Genomic DNA, 20,411 nt, shown 5'->3' with positions numbered 1-20,411 from the left:
GTCAAATACCACAACATTTACAAAGTCCAAACAATAACTTAATATTTTAATTCTTTAAATGCTTCTATCCTTTTCGTCTTAGTTTGACTGCATAAACTCTGATCACATCTTTTTGGATAATAATCCCATCATGTCATTTTCTCTTGGGTATTAGCAAGATAACTCAGCCTTTCCTCTGGCAATGCTGATTAATGTATTTTTTAAAAGATAAGAATTTAGAAATGTTTCTTTTAGCCTCACAACTCATTACTGGCAATGCCATTTTTTAGTAACTGAGGTTTCTGAATCTGTGGTTATATAACTTCTAATCCATTTCAACTCTTAAGACTTAAGTGTGGTTTCCAGGTGTATCTTTAACTTATGTTTAAAAAAAAAATCAGTCTTTTTCGGACATAATTAGGTCTTCCTAAGGTAACACAGCAATTATTGACAACTTTGAATAATCAAAAGATCCACAAATTAGAGAAAGTGTTGTTTTTAGTAAAACATTGCTTCTTATAAATTGTTTCAGGTGATTTTCCTTCGGTATGTTACATCTAGTTGTTTTAATTCTGTAATCCATGAAAGACTTCTTCATTGTTCCTATAGATTTTCTTACTGCTTTTCTAGGTTACTTTAGTGAAATATGAATAGCTTTAAAGCAAACATGTTAAAGAAGGATGGAAAAAATAAGACTATAAGGAGGATGAAAAAGGTAAAGTACATAAGACTTAAATCTTTATGACGGTCAGATTTATACAAAGAAGAAAAAAGTATTACCAACAGAATGAAAATTACTGCTGAGTTGGGGTTTTAACAATGCTTTCAATTCACCCAAAGGATTGTTTTATCTAGCTACTGACAGGAAAGCCATGTGCATTTTCCTGGGATGCTTGGTCTCCTTGGCACCTAAAGGATTGTACATATTTGGCTTTGGCTGTTAATAACAGTACCATTTTCAACTTTAGCAGGGACTGTCTTGTGTATCAGCTAGCTGAACACCCTATGGTAATACCATGCAGTACAGCTTAAAAGCAGAAACGACATAAATATGTTTTGTTCTCAGAGAAGAATATTCCTCATCTACAAATAGGAGAAAAGGGTCTTTAAAAAAATAATGCAGCAATTCACAGACAAGATTTTAGCTTACTTTTCACACTGAGCAATACCACAAGTTTTTCCTCTTTTTTTGTCAAAAAATTTGAATCTTCTACACCTTTCTTTCATTTTTTTCATAGAATTGTACATTTCTTTGCCATCTACACTCTTTCATAACTCTCAGAAAAAAAAAACCTTGATAGCTTATAACATCTTATATAGTTTATGAAAACAAAACGAGAAAGCTTCTCAACATTTTAGTTTTCAGATATCTTAGAAACAGCTCCTCAAAATGTTTTTTGTGACTCCTGTTTCAACCTCATCTCGAATCATTCATTCATTGAACATCTAAAATATGCCAGGCAGAGAGCTAGGTTATGGAATACAGTGAGGAATAAAATTAACACAGTACATAGCCTCATGAATTTTACATTCTAAAGGAAAGACAGAAATTATGGGCAGAATATGTCCCCCTCAAATTCATATGTTGACGTCCTAATCCCCCGTAACTCAGAATATTAGTACATTTGGAGACAGGGCCCTTAAAATGAGTTGAAATGAGGCTACTAGGGTAGACTAATCCAGTCTGACAGATGCCCTTCGAAGAAGAGGACACTTGGGCACATGGAGAGGCACCAGGATTGCTCTCACAGAGAGGAAACACCGTTTGAGAACAGTGAGAAAATGGCCATCTGAAAGCCAAGAAGGGAGGCCTCAAAAGAAACCAAACCTGCCAACACCTTGATTTTGGACTTCTAGCTACCCCAACTGTCAGCAAATACATTTCTGCTGTTTAAGCCACCCCGTCTGTGGTATTTGGTTACTATATGCCGAGCAAACTAATACAACAGACGTTAAATTACCACATAAATACTTCTAAAGTTACAATTGAGACCAAAGTTATGTTTCTGACATGGCATGCACCAGATCAAATAGATTTGGGACAGTGCTACCACACTCACACATACACTAAATCAGAGCTAGAGGGATATCGAAAGTTTTAAAGCTGATTCTAGTCTTGGCTTATACAAATAGCCAGCTGTATAACTAGTCAGTTCTTTTAATAGAGAGATTCTTCCAGCCATATATAAAACTTGGCCAACACTTTCCAAATGCTCTTCTATGTCTTTTTTCCCCCATCAAATAATTTAAATTCATCCTGCTCTGTTCTAACTTCTGGGTAAATTGATAACAGCTACATAGCTTCTCCTACTGAGTAATCCCTATAACTAGAAGTTACTTATGGGGTCATTGATTCTTTAGTCGTTTCCATTGTACTTTAAATAATCCCTGAATCTTTATAATGGTTCTAGAAATTTCAATTATTCTAAATAATTCCCAGTTGTTCTAAGTCTCAACATTTTCATCATCCACTAACTCACTAGGTGACCTTAATCTCTTTATGTCTCAGTTCCTTTACCTGTACATGATAGGGTTGAAATACAGTACAGTCTCAAAGGTTCCCTCCTGCTGGATGATCCTTGATTCAACACCTGTGGTGACTGCATTGACCAAATAAAGCAGATAAAAGATAGCACCCATACATCTAGTTTCTGAAGAATGCTATAAAATTTACTCTTGTTTCTTCTAAAGAGTAAATGGGAAGAGTACATGTATGTGGGATGAAAGTAACTCACTTCCTTATCATATTATATGTAGAATGACTCTGAAAAATTGGAAAAGCTCTAAAGTTGATTCTAATTTGTTATCTGCAAATATACTACAATAAGGAAAAATGATTAAATAATCTTTACACTCAATGGTACTTTCAATTTTAAAATATTTCAGTTGTTTTCATTTTTGAATTGATCATTTCTTGCCAATAGGACTTGCTATGTATGCTACATGGGATCTCCATCAATGCTCTAATATAAGAGCCACTTCAAGTCACTTATGAAACACACAGGTACATTGTACCAGATGTTAGTTATAAATGGAGATTGTACTTGGAGAGCTAGTTTCAAGAACTTCAGTTCTCCTACTTCTGTGACAATCTATCTACACCTTTTATTCTAGATAGTAGACATTTTCCTTTTACAAATTACACTGTGTTCCTATCTAGTATGTAGTCTAATGTCTTACAGTTATAAATGTTTAGGCTGCATTTACATGTAGCAGATCAACTTCACTAAGAGAATGTTTTATAAATTTGTATTATTTAAAGCGTATTTACTGATATTTTTAGAAAGTCAAATGGCTGTACCACTATTATTGTGATGAACTTAGAGAAGGTACTAAACTTCTTTTGGCCTTAAATTCCCTATCTACACATTTCATACGTTTAAAAGAAAATCAATAAACTCATGTACATAAATGCAGCCCAAAAAGGTGACTGGAACATAATATACACTTAATAACTGACTAAAATTCATAATTAAAAAGCTTCCAACAACAAGGAACAACCTAATTCAGGCTTGGCTATCCGAGTAACAATGTTTTACAATTTATCTGATTTCTGTTTTCCAGTGTGGATGAAGGTGTTATCAAAACACAATTTATTAAGACAAGGGCCAAAAAATATGATTAAATGCATTCTTTTAGTTTTCACTTTTAACTGTAGCACCAACTGGAGTTATTGTTTTAAATACAAATTTTATTGTTATTTGGGACCTAAAATCCTCCAACAGCTTTCCGTTGTCTCGAGGATAAAGTCTAACATTTAGAAATGGCTTTATAGTCTTTTTTTCTGATACCATTCTAAGACACTTTCTCCAACTACTCCAAAATATTCATTCATAATCGATACGTCAACCATACTGAATTATGTCCTGTTCCCTAAATCTTTCATACTTCTGCATCCTTCCATAAATTTGGAGTTCTGCTCTGTGTCTGGAACACCTTTCACTGCCTCTCTCCACAGCGTTAGTTATCAGATAAAAGTATAAACTTTAACAATCAGCTCAAATGCCACGTCTTCTTTGAAGTGTCTTAACCACCCGCAACTTACTTTTAGTAGCCTCTGTTCTTCTCAGCATTCCCTTTCACTTGTCAGTCATCTCTTTATAGAACTGAGTTAATTCATAATATTCTACTTAGGTTTTTATATTTCTATCTTCTAACTTAATGATGACAATTCTTCAAGGGAAATGTTCTCTTTCGTCATCATTTCTTTCTACCTGTGCCAGTCTTACATGAGTGTTCGTTGACTGAATAAATGAGATTTATTTATATGTAATGTTCACCTGCAACAACTGAATATTAAATGTTTTTGGTTGTCAAATTATCTCTGTTTTCTTCTCTTTCTAATGTAGGCATATTTTATTCTTTCTTGGTATTTATACTTTAAAACTGTTTATTTTATGAATTATTCAATAGGAGAAACATAAGGAATAGTGATTTTGAGAAACACAGGCATACCTTGTTTTATTATACTTCACTTCCACAGATATTTTACAAATGGAAGGTTTGTGGCAACCCTGTGTTGAGCAAATCTATTGGTGCCATTATTCCAGCATTTTCTCACTTCATGTCTCTGTGTTGCATGTTAGTAATTCTCAAAATATTTTAGACATTATCATTATTGTTATAGATTTGTTGAGGTGACCTATAATCAGAGATCTTTGATGTTACTATTGTAATTTTTTGGGGGCGCCACAAAGCTTGCCCATGTAACATGGGGAACTTAAAAGACAAATGCTGCATGTGTACTGACTGCTCTACCACCTGGCAGTGCTCTCGTCTCTCTCTCTCTCCTCACACCTCCTGTTCCCTGAGACACAACATTAAAATTACACCAATAACCCTACAATGGCCTCTATGTGTTCAAGCGAAAGAGTGGCACGTCTCTCACTTTAAATTAAAAGTTAGAATATGATTAAGCTTAGTGAGGAAGGCATGCTGAAAGCTGAGATAGGCTGAAAGCTCTTGCATCAGGTAGCCAGATTGTGAATGCAAAGGAAACATTCTTGAAGAAAATTATAAGTGTTTCTCCAGTAAACACACATATGGCAAGTGAAACAGCCTTATTGCTGATATGAAGGAAGTTTAATTATCTGGACAGAAGATCAAACTAGTCACAATATCCCCTTCAAGCAAGGGCTAATTCAGAGCAAGGATCCAACTCTTTTCAATTCTATGATGGCTAAGAAAAGTGAGGAAGCTGCAGAAGAAAAGTTTGAAGCTAGCAGAGGTTGGTTCATGAAGTTTGAGGAAAGAAGCCATCTCCATAACATCAACGTGCAAGGTGAAGCAGCAAGTGCTGATGTAGAAACTACAGTAAGTTATCCAGAAGATTTAGCTGAGATGACTAATGAAGATAGCTACACTAAACAATGGATTTCAGTGTAAACAAAACATCCTTCCATTGAAAGCAGATGCCATCTAGGACTTTCATAGCTAGAGAGGAGAAAATGCCTGGCTTCAAACTTCAAAAGATAGGCTGATTCTCTTAGTATACACCTTCCTTCTTGCTTCTCAAATTTTATTCTTTTTATAATCTGATTATATTTCAAATTATTTTATTATTGTACATTATTTGTGTTGTCTTTAAAAACTACCAATTTGACTATATTTGAAACTATATTTATGATAATTAGGTAGTTCCATGCTTAATGTAAGTTTCAGTACTGATACCAGTTCACTGTGTTACAATCTCCTGCTGGGCTAGAGCACTTCTTTAGGCAGTTTCTCAAGGGTACAGAGTTATATAATTTCTAGACAGGTTTGTAGAAATTTATTTCTGCAGTCCTCTGCTGTGAATGATAACTTGGCTGAGTCAGTAAAATTCTTAGGTCTCGAGCTTTTCATCCCAAAGCACTGTACATTTTCCCTTCTGTTACATGTTTCAGAGAATTCTGAGGTCAACTTGATTTTTCTCTTTTTTTTTCCAGTTAGCCTGCTTTTCAGTCCCTGCTTGGATGCTGCGGAGACCTCGGTGGTCTGAAAGCTCTCTAACTCCTAACATTCTTCTTATTTGGGTGGAAACCCACCTTTTATGGGTCTTAGCGGGAGACAAGGCTCCATCTCTCCCTATAAAGCTGCATATCAAGATCTTTCCTTTCTGTTCTCCTTAGAAGGGAGATCCCCAACCCTTTTTCCAAGACTAGTTCTGTAGCAATTTTATGAATTCTATAAACTACATAGCCTCCAAAAACCCTGGGAATTTTCTCTCAGTTAGCCAGAGGAAGTTTGTATACAACTACACAACTGAGAAACTGACACACTGAAAATGTGCTCCTTTTCCTTTACGTACCTATTAGATATAGATATAGATACAGATACAGATATAGATATTTCTGTGTCATATATGTATATATAATATATATTTCCATGTTGAATACCGGTTGGTTGATAGATTGATTTTTGTTTTCAGATATACTAAAATGATTAAAATGAGATGTTTAAAGGTATAGCTGTATTACAGAAATTGGGCATCTTTTTCTTTCCTGTGTCCTTCCCGCTCCCTGTTGTCACCATGTTTCTAATTGATTTGGAGACCTCTTAGCATTAAAGGCTCATGGATATTCGCTAGTTCTGAGATCTAGTTTTCAAAAAAAGAGCATGCACTGGGCAGGTCATGAGCAACCCTTAAGAAGTAAGTTCATCTTTGTGCAGTTTCTTCTCTTTTTTAGGCGAATCCATTCTCCAAAGTGCCAAACACAATTGTGACACATTTTTCATGCTTGAAAAGTAGCAGTTTTTAATATTTTGTCCAAGGAGCAAGATTCAAAGGAACATGTAAGTTCAGTGTTTCAGGAGACTATTCATTGTTAGGACAGCTGCTATGTCTTGACCTACACAAAGCACAGGCCCAACTGCCAGAAACAGAGTGAAAATACAGCCTGGTCTGTCCAGGAGCCCCTGTTTATGCTTGCTAACCTTGTCTGATATTAACAGCACCCACCTGCACTCTTAAAAGTGTCCCAGTTTAGATGATGTAATAGGTACAGAGCCTGTGTGCATGGCATCCAAGCCTAGTTTCACAAAGCAGTCAGTAACAGAGTCACCAAAAATGAGCGGTTCCTGGAGATGGCATTCCCCCAGAGCTCCTGCCATCACAGCAGCCGACTAACCCTCCCAGTGCCACGACTACCGTATCCAGTACTGGTTTCCACAATCACATTAGTTTCTGGCCAACTGAAACTTTAAAATCAAGCCATCAATTGAATTATCAAAAATAACTTTACTATCCCAGGAAAAAAAAAATCCATTCTAAACCATGACAATGGCCACTAGGTTTTCTGCTCATTAGTGTTTTCTGGTCCCTGACTCTGCTGTTGTCCTGTGACTAGAAAGATTTACAGTGACCAAAATGAAATAAACTGGGTTTTCTCAGCCAGCCTTATGAACCACCCCCATGCCAACTCTAGCTATTGATACTTCAAGAGCAGTGTTGTTCAAGAGGTCCATATTTCACTGATTTACTTCTGACATAACAGTGGTCTGACAGGAGATTTATAAATAAACCATGCCCTTCTATAATCTAGTGTAATCTACAGTGTATCAAGAGAAATGTCTGAAATTTTGGGGTAGTTTTATGCCTGCCTTCCTTAGTTTGAAGGGAAGATTGGAATTTCCCCTTATGTGTACACATTCTGGACTACTATTGTCCTTGTGGAGATGGGGGACAGGTGGAGAGTTGTGTTTTGAAAGCAAGACGGGTTCACACACCACATTATCTTTAAGAAAGTTTAAATATTTAATACTTAAATATTTTCAAAACATATCTCTGTGTCTAAGTCCTTCTGTTTCAGTAAAGCATATGACTTTGTCTGAACAGCAAATATAGCACATGAGTGGGACTTATGTATATTTAGAGTAGCTATAACAAATCTGCCATGTCCAGAGTTCAGTAAAATAATTCATAGGTTGTTACTTTGTGTTTGTAATAAAAATTAGCCAAGCTTCACTTTTTTGGGGGTGTATATGTGTGTGTGTGTGTGTATAGGTTTAGTTAGTTATTTTTTTTTAAGTTTAGCTAGATATTTTTAATCACCTATTTAATTTAAAATTTAGAATAGATGCCTATTTTCTCAAAAATTCACTGAAAGTTAAAGAGAAATTTAAAATCAATTTTGAATTAAAAAATTAGAGATTTTAAGGTTGTTTTCTAGAAATTAACTGTAAAAATATTTTAAGTGTTGAGTTAAATCTAAAGGATAGAGTTCAAAGTCACATGCATTTGATGTGTATGATAAAGGAATTATAAGGAATGCATAAAGCCATTTATGAACTTCATAATGAGACAGATTTCATCTCTCCCTGTTTCTCAAGTTGAAACTATTTTATGTGACCTACAGAAATCAAAATCTATGCCAGAAAGTCTCCCAATAAACCTTAGTCAGTTCAGTTGAACTTCATACAGAAATTCACTTTGTGCAAAGTCAAGCATACATTTTCTGCAAAAGTCACCTCAAAATGTCATTGCTGAGTAACTTACATTTATGGAGAGACAAAGACTGGAAAAGAAATAAGTAGTTAAATGGAAGCCATTCCCTATGTGACTGACATATTGAACTAGATTTTCTTAGCAACTAACCTACTTCCCAATTTTAACTTTTTTAATGTACCTTTTTAAAGCTACGTCAGTTATTAACTTGTTCTTGAAGATTAAGTTAGAACCTGGAAAATGTTACATAATTATAAACAGAGGATATTTAAGTAAACAAAAAATAAAAATGCCTATAAAGGGCAGGACACAATTCAAAGAGATACGAAAGAAGTAAGGTTAAGAATGTGGTAAAAATAAAAGGCATTTGGGAAAACTGGAAATTACTCAAAGTCTTTTGAAAATAACTTTTCATAATCTTGAAATGTATCAGTGCTAAATGTGTTCTGATTATCACCAAAGACGCAGAGATGATCCTCTATTTAGGTCAAGTGATATCCTCCTTCCTCGTACAAGGAGGCAAAGCAAACTTATTTTCGTTCATTTTTTTCTGTCATATCTAGGAATCTTTATCTTAGGTACATTTTATTTATGACCTCTTGATTAAGGTTTAAATACTATTTAGGAAGGACAAATATTACTTCTTGAAGTAATTTAATTAGTCTTTTGGTAATGAGAGCAAATAAGGTTGATTTTAAAATGGAGATAGGATCTGGCCAGATTGGATGAGTTCCTAAATTAAGAAGTAAATTTATATGTGTGTGTGTGTGTGTGTGTGTGTGTGCACCTTCCTGTAAATTGCAGTGGTAGTAAGAAGGGGTTCCAAACTGAGAACAACGAATCATTTTGGTTTAGGCTGATTACAATCTTGCTGCATTACACTAGATACTTGGCATTCTGAAATATACTCAGAAATTTGCCCAAGGAGACATTTCAGAATGTTCTTAGGTTAATAAATTTTATGAGTTTTTAACCTGGGCTAGGTTTTTTCTTTTCTGAATTTGAATCATCTGTCTTTTCTTCCCTCTCTCAGCCTTTTTTTTTTTGAATTATTGCTTGTATAAAGCAGAATAGATTTTTGATTTTTTCCAGCATTATTGAGGTATAATTGACAAATAAAAATTATATATATTTAAGGTGTACAATGCAATGATTTGATATGTGTATTCATAAATACACTGTGAAATGATTACCACAATCAAGCTAATTAAGATATTATATCACCTCACAGTTACCATTTTTCTTCTTTTCTCCTGGGACATTCGTTTGTTCCCTCATTACTCTGACAAATAATTCCTGCATATCTACTATGTAACAGGCATTCTCTTAAGGACTATGGATATGAAAACAGCAAGACTAAACACTTGAATAAGACTCGAAGAGATTACAACTTAGTAGGGGAGCCTGAGACAGGAAGTAATTATAAATCACTGTGATTGGTCCCTTAATCATACTTTTCGAAGGGCATATAAAACATAGAGGGAGAAGAGAAGGAGAGGAGGGAATACATCAAGGAGACTTAATGAAGGTGATGAATCGGAAAATAAAGGATGATGCAAGTTCGTCTGATGAAGACAGGAACGAAAACCTCAAGACAGTGTAAGCATAGGTTCTGAGATAGGAAGTGGCATTTCAGAGCTTGAGGGCTAATGTCAGTTCTCTTCAAGCAAACAGCCATGGGAAGAAATTTTCCTAAATTCTCAATCTGCTATAAATTTCATACCGGCTCAAAAGGTCAGTAATATGCACCATCTGCTGAGAAACTTATATTTGAAAATCACTTTCACAGCAAAACTGCTCTATGGTAATTGTTTTTATTACTTCTTTTATCTCCACATTATAAGAGATGAAGAAACTGCATAGTCCTTTAATTTTATAGTCAACTCAGAAGAGACCTTTTCTCAATTGCTTTAAGATTAACAGCAATAAAACAAATAGTATCAGGAATCTGATAGACGATGTGACAAATTTCACAGGAAAAGGTTATTATTGATCATGCATCTTTAAAGATACAACACAACTGATTATCAGCTCTAATTGATTCTGGCCAAGACTTCTTGAGAGTATAGCCGGCAATTTAGAGAGGCAGCACTTGTGGTAAAGCATCATTAAGAGAAAAAAAATGTCACTAATGCTTTTCCTTAAAAATCAAATTTAATAAAACTCAACCAACAAGCCATATATCCAAATATCAGATGGTCACTTCTATCATTGTACATATACTGACAATTCCTTAGAACCAATAGTTTTTGTTAAAATAAAAAAAAATCAAAGCACACTTTTTTCTCATTTTTAAACTTTTTCTTGTGCAATATTTATATGCTTAAAGAAAAGTTGCAAATATAATACACAATTCTTGTAAACCCTTCAACAAGTTTCCCCTAGTGACAGCATCATTTACACAACCATAGCACAATGACTGAAACCAGGAAATTAAAGTCGAAGTGATACTAGTAACTAATTTGCAGATTTTATTCGAACTGTACCATTTTCCCAATTAATGCTTTTTTCTGGCCCAGGATTCAACCTAGGATCCCACATTGCAGTTAATTGTCACATCTCCCACATGTCCAATTTGTGACAGTTCCTCAGACATTCCTTGTCACTTGACACTTTTAAGGAATACCTGCAGTTATTTTGTAGAATGTTCCTCAGGGTGGGTTAGCCTCATTATTAGATTGAGTTTCTATATAATTGGCAAGAATACCGTGTCCTTTTAAGTATGCCAGTAGCAGGAGGCACGTGATGTTTATGTGTCTTATTACTGTGAGCCAAAGTGATTCTTTGTCCCTTTTGTTTTTCCTTTGTGACCAAAAAGAGTATCCTGTAGGAAGATGCTCTGAGACTAAGCAAATGTAGTATTTCTCATCATACTTTTGCTCCCTGGCTTTACAACTCATAGATGTTTCTCGGCTGCTGCAATTGCTTGGAGTTTGCGTAATGGTTGTTTTATATTTCCACCATGCCTTCTCTGTTAATTAGTTGGAATTCTACTGTGTGGACAAATGTATTCTCTCCATTTTAATGTATTCAATTCTTTATATTAATACAGACTCATGCATAGATGTGTGCTTTATTCTATTTCCTGGAATCTGTTACAATTGTTACTCACTTTATTGTTCAAGTTGTCTTATATTTGGACATTGGGAGCTCCTTCAACTGGGTCTTACATCCTTTATATCTGTTCCCATTGTTTTTGAACACTTACTTTATGGCACATCAAAATGTTCCAGGTACATCTTGTATTTTCCCTTCCCAATCCCTGGAACCAAGCATTTCTATAAGAAGCCCTGATTCCTTTAATAGGAGAATGGGTTTTAGAAATCAAAATCTGGGTGCTAATTGAATTCATACTTTAAAAATCGTTTATAGAATAATGTTTCATAATTTTAAAAATTCACTATATTATTCACCAGTGAGGTTACCATTATTCACTGATGCTATGAATGGGCCTGACCTTAATGAACATGTCATTATTAGTAGTATTTTGTTAATATTTACCCCACATACCTTGTTGTTGGTATAGATGTCAGTAATTGAAGACTTCTGTGCAGAGATGTCCTTCTGTGCTATGATGGGTAGGTGTTGGTGGCTCCCAGACTGGTGGTATTGTCTTGGTCTTCCTGTTTTTGTTTAGATCATCTTCCTGTTGCTGCCATCTACCTTTCCTGAACCTTTTTTTTTTTTTTTAATCAAGATTGGTCTATGTTTGGGCCTTCTTTCTTAACTCACTCCATACCTAGTTCTACTCCCTAAGCAGATACTGTCCTGACTACTCAGAACTAACATAGAGGTGACTCAGTTAACTTACTTTGCCTTGCAGTCCTATATTAAACTGCCCTATATTAAACTATTTTTCCCTCTTCCTTCCCCTGTCAAAACTCCTGAATACCCAGAATTGCTGGCATGGGCTAGATAATGAGAGCAAAGCAACAGATTTTAACACTGTCATACTAGGTTGAATTAAATTTTCAAGTTTTATTTAATGTCTAAGCAAGACCAATTATTAACTCAGTGAATTCCAGGCCTGTTGAATAAGTAAAACACTTTGGGAAGCACGGAGAGTATTTTGGATAATAATTCCTGTAAAATCCTCAGAATGCATAGTACTAACTCCTAACAACACTACTTCCTCCTCAGTATGTGAAAAGAAAGGTCAGATTCCCAGTACAACATATTTACATGGTGCAGACTCTGGTAACACCTCATTTATCTAAACATATGCTTTATGATACCATTTTGCAGTACAAAAAGTTAAAGTAATTCAATGACAAAGACCTCAGATGAACATTTACAGAACAATCTCACAACCAGTCTCATAAATTTACATTTAGAATATAAACTGCTGCAAAGTCTGCAGTTCCCTGCTATCTAGTAACTATTTGGTGATATGAGCATCTCAAGAGGAAGCAGACGCTAAAGGCATGTGTGACTTATTTGACACTGTTTATGCTGTGAAGCTTTCCCCACTTCTGACATGTACCTACCTATCATGGATATGTGATTACCAACAAAACGAATGGCATGCAATGAGTAAATAGTCCACTTTGAAGTTTCCATTGAAATGAACATTGGTATATTACACAGTCTTGAAGGAACTGCAAATGTTTCATAAAACCCCTCTATCAGGTGGCAATAAGAAGTCACTTACATGGGGATTTTGAGGTATGAGTTATGAAGATCTCCATCCTATGTTGATAAAGGTCTGAGGGCACTGGGAAAGCATCTTCAAAACCACAGGGTGAGCAAGAATGTCCTACGGTAGGAATGATCTCAAACCATGTCTCCGGTCATGCTAAAGGAGGTTATTATAGAGTAACCTAGTCAATTCACATATACAAAGCTGGGTCCCCTATTTCCAAAACTTCCTCTACCAGATCCAGACATAACAGATGCAGCTAGGTGGCCTTAACAGGACATGTGTTCTCCCTGAGCCGGGTGCCTCACCCCTCTTCTCCTGCTCTTATGGAAAGATAAGGGTGACTGCCTAGCTCCAACACTACCCTTCTCTCAATTTAGAGCCCTGTTCTGCCAACTGCCTGCTTGGTCATCTTGCTTCTCCTCCTGCTGACTATACCACTTGAGCTTGGAAACATCATGCTTCCCTCTGGTATGGACTGAACTCTGACAGTATTGTCACTGTTATTTTCAGAGCAGAGTGATCAGAAATTCCTAATATCTCTCCACACCCAGACCAACTCTAAGAATAACTGTTAGAAAAGACTTTTAGGTAAAGATACTGAAGTAATTATGCAATAAAAATAGTATTCATAAATAAAACATTTTGAAAATGTTAGTCAGTGAGTAAAAAACAACTACATGTTTGGCCGGATACACATGCTTAAAAGTTCCTCTAACTGTATAGATTACTTTTCCTTTGCCTTATCTCTCTCTCTCTAACCTGCCTATTAGCTGGGGTCACTTAGCTGTACTGGTAATTGCTTTAATTGCTTTTCAAATTGATTTCCATTTTTAATGAAGACAAAGGGAAGAAAAAGAGTTGTAGCATGTGTTTAGTATCAATTCAACCACTATTAAGGATCAAGCTTTGTGCAAGCTGTTGTGAAAACAAAGAATTATACAACATGTTTGGCAATAGGCATTCCAAAGGGTACGCACAACATATAAGCAAATAATTACAACTTAATGTAGTAAGAACATAATTAAAATAAGTAAGATTACATGAGAACACTTGGTTTGTAGGTGGAGGCAGGGGTACAGCAGTTGGAACTGATTTTGTTTTAAAAATGTGAAGTCTGAGTTGAGTCATACAATGAGAACAGCTCACCAAGCCTATAAGTGCAGGCATGACTTAATTCTTAATTCTCTAAACTCATTGTAGGCCTCCTATTGAGTGATAGAAACCCAACTCTGATATTTCATGAGACAATTTGATTCAAATACTGTACATACATCTCTGACACCAGTTTCCTCATAATCATAGAACCATATTGTGTTTCATTAAAACAGAATTCCCTAATACTTCATTCTTAGTACCCTATGAATTCTTTTAGATACAGCACATTTAAAAAATATGTTTCTGATGCTCAAGTACTCATAAAAAAGAAACTTTAGGATGACATCTGTTTTAAATAAAAATATAACTTTTCCTATAAATATGTATTTGTGATCCATATATTCTTATAATAATATTTTATAGTAATATTTATAAGTCTATTTCCAAATATACCAAAATTAATATTATGAGGGAGTATCTCTAGAAATAATTACTATAATATTATAGATAACAATTGCATTAATTTTATTCATTTTTTAAAACTTATTTTATTATGTGACTGCTAGAAGCCTCCTAAAGTAGCATTGATTGGAGTTATTTCAGGCTGATGTGTCTTCTTCAAGGGGAAGACACATTTTACTTTGTCTAAATAAAATAATTCAGAGAATGCCCCAAGATATGAGAGAACTTGTAAAGATTCAAACATGTCACACCTCTCTTAAGATTTGGGGCAATAATTTTCCTCTTATTTAGTGACAAGGAAGTAATTGATAACCATAAAATACCTTCTTGCACTCTCATGGTAAAGCTGAAAGCTAAATTACAGTAAGATAATGAACTAATAGAAATTGAGAGAATTTAGATGGCTATATTGGACTATACTTTAATAAGACTGACCAGAGAGGAAAGTGAAGAAATAGAGTGGTAGTTAGAAGAAGACTTGTGATTTTGAGGTCTGTGTTTGTTAGTGTCTGTTTGGAAGGGACATGTCAATATTTAAATGTTGATGGAAGGAATTGGTAGAGAATGAGGATAGGGACTTCCTCATCTGGTTATACCTAACACCAGACTACCTCCTGCTATACACATTTATACATACATACAACAAATGTACAAATATATACAACAATCAATTATATGCATTCTAGAATATGTAGCAAAACACTGCACTATTTGTGAGAAGGAAATTCATGAGATGAGTCTTATATCTGCCCTGGCTCTTTGTCTAGGCGTAATTATAAGCTTCTCCACAGAGAAGACAGAATTTAGAGTGAATTCCATCAAGTTCACAGAGATTGGTATATACTTTGGGACTTACACAGGCAAAGAATAAAGTCAAGAGTACAGAATTTCAAGATCAGACACCTATTGACTAACCAATATAATAAAATCAACACTCTTCTGAAGAAGACAACAGAATTAAGTCTCTATAGTATACTAACCAAACAAACTAGTTATATAAAAAAAAAACTTACTAGATACATCATCAATCAGTTAATCAATCAATCAATAGAAACCCAAAGATGGCTTGGATATTAGATTTAACAAAGCATTTAAAGCCAACTATTAAAAGTGTGATTGAGATATTAAAATCTTAATGAATGATAAAGAAAATAATCTCAGAAAAGAAATGAAATCTATTAACACACCACGTGGAAAATCTTGAGTAGAAAATTACAATAAATGACGAAAAATTTCTTCAGATAGATGTAAAGATCACATTGGAACTGGTAGAAGAAAAGGTTTGTAAGCTTAAAAACAGATCAATAGAATTTTCCAATCTGAATAACTGAGAGAAAAATAATTGAAAAAAAAGTTTGGATTCTGGCCAAGTAGCTCCTACTGAATCAAACTTTCTACAGATAACATATAAAAGCTTTAGATAAATACAAACATAAAACAAAACAAATTAACAACAGCAGCAACAACAAAAACTAACTGAAATCACCAGAGAGTGAATCAAAATAGGCAGAAACTTGAGGCGAGGTGGCACTTGGTAGATGGAGATAGCCCTGGGTGAGCTTCACATTTTAAAGGCCGTTAGTAAGAAGGAAATCCCCTATCTGTGCAATGCAGGAAAGACTACAACTCCAGTAGGAATCTACAGTCTTGTTGGCTTGAGAAACCACAGCCTAGTCCCTGGAAAGGGAGATGATACAGATGTGGAATTAGAAGGCAAGGATTTTAAAGTAGTTCTTTTAACTATGTTCAAATACAAAAGGCAAATAATCTTGTAAATAATGGAATGATAACAGATGCAACATCAAATCTTGAGGGAGGAATGGAGAGTTCAGAAATCATATATATGTAGGTGTATATGGAAGATTTTTTTTCTTCCTTTGAGTTTCTTACAAGGAAAATGACTATTTTTTTTCAAAAAGAATAACACTGTAAGATGGGGACTATGACATATGTAGAAACAAAAAAGATAAGACAATAATAGCACAAAGGATGGGAGTCCGTGCAGGGAGTTACGTTATTATTAGGCTCCTATATTTGTCAAGTGTGATTTGTGAACTGGGAGATGGGAATTGTCAGGTGTTAAGTGGGAAGTGGAAAGTGATACAATATGGATTCTAAGGATGTGACAATTTTAGGGTTGTCTTAGTCCATTCAGGCTGTTACAACAGGGTGGCTTTTAACCAACAGAAATTTCTCGCATTTCTGGAGGCTGGAAGTCTGAGATCAGAGTGCCAGTATGGGTGGGTACTGGTGAAAGCTCTCTTCTGGGTCACAGACTGCCAACTTTTCTGTGTATCCTCACATAGCAGAAAAAGTTAGGTAGCTCTCCAGCTACTTTCTTACAAGGGCACTAATCCTATTCATGAAGGCTCCATGCTGATGACCTAATTACCTCCCAAAGGCCTCACCTCCAAATACCTTCTCATTGGGATTAGAATTTCAACCTTGGAATTTTGGGGGACACAAACATTCAGTCCATCAGTAAGCTACATTTTGTAAACACTCCAGGAAACACTAAAAACATACTTAAAGGAGTTATACCTAAAAGTCAAATTGATGAAAAAGCTAATAACAGAAAACATCTATTATTACCCACCACCACCACCCCTCCGCTGAGGAGGCGTAAAAGCAGTAGCCAAGTAATTCAGATACAGTATGGATAAAACAAATTTACGCTGATAACACAGAAAGTGAGAGTGGAAGAAATGTCACATGGCTGGAGAAGTTGGCGTTAGATAAAACAATTAACTTGCCTTCGAATGTAACAGAAAAGAAGGGAAAAGGATAACTGACTGGTAATGAGGAGATATGAACAATGACAGCATTAGGATGTTGATTTGTCTTATGTGATAGAAACATCACATTATTGCAGATATGGGCCCAATGAGATTGGCAGATATTTATACATTTAGATGAGGTAAAGCAACCAGATAGCTATTAATGGTAGATCAAACCAATGGTGGTATTTGTATGATAATCTAAGAAAATTTCTATTATATTCACCAATGTCTTCATTGTTACAAAGTGGTGCTTTCAAAGCAACAACTTGATTTTATCAGAAAGTCAAGAAAATTGCTTCTCTCAGGATGGGTAAAGGAAAGCAGATCTGTTACCCGTTAAAGAAAAATAATAGATGTCTTAATAACTGCCTATTCTATTTAAGGAGTTGTATAAACAAACTACCAACTCCTTTACCTCCATTTCATAAGAGAATTGAATATAAATCAGTATTCTTACGCTGTGGCAAGAGAGTTCCTTTGGTCATCGGAAGTTTATCTTTCAGTTCCCATATTTCAAATTATTGAAGATGATTATGAAAGGATATCTATCTGGAGACACTTAAGGCTCTGTTTACAAAAGTCATTGAATGATACTTTTAGGTATGCACTGAAATGAATTTTAATTAATTTTTAATTTTTATTTTTAAGATTTTAATTCAGAGTTTTCATAAATACATACACCTATGTGACCTCCAATTAATGACGGAGGACATTTCTGTCACTCTAGAAAACTCACTGATGCCCTCTTACAATCTACCCTTGTCCACAAAGGAAGCAATTCTGATTTCTAACACCACAGCTTTATCTGGCTTATTCTTAAACTTTATATAAAATGAAAAACTGTATATGTATTCTTTACAATCTGCTTTCCCTCGTTCAGCATAATAGTTACATGATTTATTCATGCTGCTGTGTGTATCAGTACTTTTTTTTGCTGAGTAGCATTCAATTATATGAATATACCATATTTTGTTTGTTCATTCCACTTTGAGGGTATTTGGTTTCTTCATAGTGTGGGATTCTTTTGAATAAAGCTTCCATTAATATCTTTGTGGTCGTGTATTCCTTTAGCTTGGGTAAATACCTAGGAGTGGAATTCCTGGTTGATAGGGCAGGTGTGTGGTTAACTTTGTATATGTAACCAACCAAGTTGCTATACATTCCCACCAGCATTTAGTATTTTAAGTTGTTTTAATTTTAGCCATTCTGGAAAGTATATGATTATAATCACAATATTTTAGCATCTCATGGTGTGAATTTGGACTTCCCTGATTGATACGTTGAACATATTTTCACATAATTTTTGGCTATTTACATATCTTTTTTTGTAAATATGTGTTCAAATATTTTACCACTTTTTGAGTTGCTTTCTCTTTAGCAATCGATTTGCAAAAGTCCTTTTCATATTCTTTATGCAAGTCCTTTGTCAGCTTCATGTATTTCATATATTTATGCCTGTTGTTTGACTTTCATTTTACCTACACCAAGGTAGAGAAAAAAAAATTGAACTTAGTCAAAATTAAGAACATTTGCTTTTCAAAAGACACAGTTAAAGAAATGAAAAGCAAGCCACAGACTGAGGAAAATATTTGCAAGTCACTTATCTGAAAAAGACGTGAATCCAGAATATACAAAGGACTTTCAAAATTCAAGAAGAAAAAAACCAACTCAATTTAAAAATGGCAAATGACTTGAATAAACATTTCACCAAAGATGATATACAAATAGCAAATAAGCACAAGAAAAGATGCTCAACATTTTTAATCATCTGAGAAATTAGATCACTATATGATACTAATACTCACCTATTAGAATGTCTAAAATTAAAATGACTGATGATAATATCAAGTGTTGGCAAGACTGTGAAGGAAATGGAACTCTAGTACATTCTATTGGCAATGTAAAAATGGTAAAATCACTTCAGAAAACAGTTTGGATTTCCTCTAAACTAAACACCTAATTTATGATCTAGCTAGTCTTACTATTTATTTACTCAAATGGGGTGAAATATGTATTCAAAGAGAGACTTCTATATGAATTCTCAGAGAGGCTTTATTTGTAATAGTCAAAAACTGGAAAACACCCAAATTTGTCTATCAATAGGTAAAAGAATAAAAAAAGTATTATATATACCTATTCAGGTATTCCCAGCTATACAAAAGTTTGCTTTACACCACTTAGCTTTTACCAAAGATCTACATTAATACCTGTTTTGCTAACTGAAAGAGATCCAAAAAGGACTTTCACTTTTAAGAAAAATGGTGAAAAGCAAAGTAGCATTCAGACTGTGTTTTGCAGCAAGCTGTTATAGAAGCAGTGTGTACCCCTAGTAGTGAGAATGGCACCACCAAGCTCCTACACTCCAAGGGAACTATATTCTGCATCTTAATACCAAGCCAGCATAGCTTTGAGCTGTAAGCATCTGTGCTTTATCTTTATTTCCTTTATGCATCCATTAGCAAGATGTGTCCTAAGGTAACTGCTTCTTCACATTACACCATTTCAGCTTACAAAAGGTTTCATAGGAACACTCTACTTTCCGATAGCATGGTGGGGAAACCCAAAATGGAATACTACTCAGCAACAGAAAGAAATGAATTATTACTTTAAGCAATAACATGGATTCATCTCAAAATAATTATGCAGAATGAAATAAAAAGAGTATGTTCTGTATGATTCCACTTATCTATAACTCTAGAAAATGCAAACATATAGTGACAAAAAGCCAATAAATGATTGCATGGAATGACACAGTGGGGTTGTGGGTCGGACGGAAAATCACAAAGGGTCAATTTATACATATATTTATATCAAAATTTATCAAATCATTCACTTTAAATATATGTGTTAATTGTGTATCACTTGTATGGCAATAAAGAACAAAGTTGTTTAAGAATAAAAGATTATCCTGGCTTTGTAAAATGAATGTTTCCTCTTCGTTTATTTTCAAAACTTGTTTGATTGGTATTGTTTTCTCATTAAATGTCTGAGAGAATTCACAAATAAAAAAAATCTCAGCTTAAAGTTT

This window comes from Camelus bactrianus, chromosome 5 (assembly GCF_048773025.1).
Source record: "Camelus bactrianus isolate YW-2024 breed Bactrian camel chromosome 5, ASM4877302v1, whole genome shotgun sequence".
NCBI classification, from domain to species: Eukaryota; Metazoa; Chordata; class Mammalia; order Artiodactyla; family Camelidae; genus Camelus; species Camelus bactrianus.
Note: the sequence above shows the minus strand (reverse complement) of the source record.